The following is a 2,859-nucleotide window of genomic DNA, read 5'->3' as shown; positions in this document are numbered from 1 at the left end:
CAAGTAAAAAAACCAAAAAAACAACTGACTGACATTTTTAAATAATTTATTTATTGATTTTTTAGTTCTGATTCAGAACTAAACGTCAGAATGTACACTTAATTCTTATCTTATTTAAACTAACAAATACACACTATACACAGCCTTATATTACTTAAACTAACAACTGGAATGTACACTTAAACCACTAATCATGATCAACGCTCAGAATACCTCTACTGGCGCTACCAGAATCCTTGCTTTCTTATTCAACATTGCTGATGCCGTTTGTCCATCATCTGCCAAGGGGCGCTTTTTAGTCGCAGCAGTTCTACTATTCGATGATCCCGTCTTGCAGCCTGAAATTTCCCGCATCAGCAGATTGGGATCCAAATATTTACTTAATTGCTCCCGTCGAATGTGGTGAGCTTCGATCTTCATACCATCCTTAAGAAGCTTAATTTCTTCGGCACGTTTGTGTACCACGTCGGTGAACCCTCGAATGCTTTCGGTCAAGTCGACATCCGATTTTTTGAATTCCAATCCGATAAACCATAAAGATTTGTTGGTACCCTTCAGCGCTTGTTCGAAACATTTAGGATTTACGTGGGCCAAATTAATGGGTAGATTTGCGCTCTAGGTTCTGAATCAGCAGACGAATCTTGGACTCGACAAGTCCACACCATTCCAGCTGATCAGCTGCGTTGTTGGATGATGCCGAGAGCACAAGGAAGTGGCGATATTTGAAGAAGAAAGTTGGCGCTGCGAACAGTTTGTCCCAGTCAGCTTGCTTACTGAGCATGATTTCGTCTGTTATCTGCTTACCTCGCAGAAACTCGTTGATTATCACCTTTTCTGTCGACCTGGTAACGTTATAAGTAGAATTTTGCTCCGGATAAGCTGGCGTAATGATTGGCATCAAATGAAACTGATCGCGATAGTTGCTCCCCCACACCGGAAAACCGAGGTTGACTCTATCCGGACGTTTCAACAGCACAGGATGGGGCCACTTCCATTGAGAGAACACAAAGAAAAACTTATGTACCAGAGTGGCGGCGGTCGCATTGGGATACAGTTGACAAGTTTTGGCCACTAGCATAGCCCACGATACACCACCGAAGTAGCCCAGTGAATTGGAATAGATTCCACGACTTTTAGCCCACAGCTTGATGGCACGTAACGCTAAACGAAAATTTTCTACATTGGGAACTAGGCGCATAATCTCGTCTGTCACTCGGACCCCGTTTAAGCTGCGCGCCGATTTGGGATCCAAATCTTTCAACAGCATATCGTCGCGTAGATCAAAATTGTCAGGAATTCTTTTCAGTGCCAAACCGGCGAACAGTAGATCGATCTCAATTCCGTCGTAGTTCATCTTAATCACTGGTACGAATGCCTCTTCCACGGACCGGCACTCGGTCACTTCCGGTTGCTTCTTGAGTAACTCGAAGAACGATCCGAAAAAGTCGGTCCGCTCAACGTTACGTGGAGCGACGCACAGTGCGTCAATGTCCGCTTTCTTGTCGTGAACTCCCAATCGGTACGAACCGAACGGGTAGATCTTTCCGCCTAATTTCTCCGCCACTGCCTCCGGTAAATTCTGAGCTATCGACACATCTCGAATCCATTGCTTGACGAGCGCGTTCAGTTTGTCCAGTATCTCCTTCCGATGATTTAGACCCGATTCCTCTTCAACCACGTTGTACGATTCGAGAACCTTCTTCAATTCGGTCGTTTTCTGCAGGTCTTCCGGTTTCGGTTCCGCCAAACTGATGGCCTGAGAGTTATTAGTGCCACCACCGCTGAAAGCACCATTACTACCAGGACGAAAAACTTGTTTGTTTGAGCGATTCATGTTTACAATAACTATGGCACACCTCAATGGTTCTAATGAAACTGATTATTCCGACATAGGACGGTTCTATTCCGATCCGAACGAGGCACTCAAAGCGGCGATCCAAGCATATCCCGATATGTTTAGAGAGACGCTTCAGAGTTGCCTAGAGGTACGCGAATTTCCAGACAAATGGAAAGTCCAAAGATTGGTACTGCTGCCAAAGCCGGGGAAACCGCCTGGTGATCCCTCGTCGTACAGGCCAATTTGCCTACTGGACACGCTAGGCAAATTGCTAGAGCGGGTAATCCTAAACAGGCTAACGCCTGTGACGGAAAGTGATGTCGGACTGGCAAACACGCAGTTTGGCTTCCGTAAGGGGAAGTCCACTGTAGATGCCATAAAGTCCGTAGTGGAGAGGGCCGAGAAGCCTATGAAACGGAAAAGGCGAGGCGACAGGTATTGTGCCATAGTCACAATCGATGTCAAAAACGCCTTTAACAGCGCTAACTGGGGTGCAATTGCGTTAGTGCTGCATAGGATGAGGGTACCGGATCATCTATGCAGGTTGCTTAAGAGTTACTTCGAGAACCGGACGCTAGTGTACGACACGGCGGATACGTATCTGTCGTGGATAAAAAATACATAGTAGAATTAAATTGGATAAGTTTTCTTTTTATTTAATTTTAGGTTATGTTTTGCAGTCATTCGCTGCTCCGAACGGTAAAGGCAACTTGATCGAAACGAAAATATTAAAAAGGTTTAAAATGCATTCGTTCTACCGTTCAAAACGGAGGCACGACTGAGCAAGCTGCTAGTAGCGTTATGCATAGTTGAATCGGTTGAAGCCCTGCTCGGAACAAGGTTCCAGGCGGTTGCTGAGCAGGATACCAAACTGAATCGTGAAGCATTGGATTGGTAATGAAGAACCAACTTCTGAATTCTGACGGCAACATCAGTCATTTCCTATAACTCGTGACAGCATTTATACCGGAATGCATTCAGCTCCACAACATTCACGAGATATCCCAAATAAAATGGGTACT

The 2,859-nt window shown here is 45.2% G+C and overlaps 1 pseudogene; it reads right to left on the bottom strand.

The window, feature by feature from the left end:
* Positions 1-204: 204 nt before the first annotated feature.
* On the bottom strand, positions 205-1,834 carry LOC128740482 (poly(A) polymerase type 3-like; annotated as a pseudogene).
* Positions 1,835-2,859: the final 1,025 nt, after the last annotated feature.

This window comes from Sabethes cyaneus, chromosome 3 (genome assembly GCF_943734655.1).
Source record: "Sabethes cyaneus chromosome 3, idSabCyanKW18_F2, whole genome shotgun sequence".
NCBI classification, from domain to species: domain Eukaryota; kingdom Metazoa; phylum Arthropoda; class Insecta; order Diptera; family Culicidae; genus Sabethes; species Sabethes cyaneus.
Note: the sequence above shows the minus strand (reverse complement) of the source record. Positions and strands in the feature narration are given on the sequence as shown.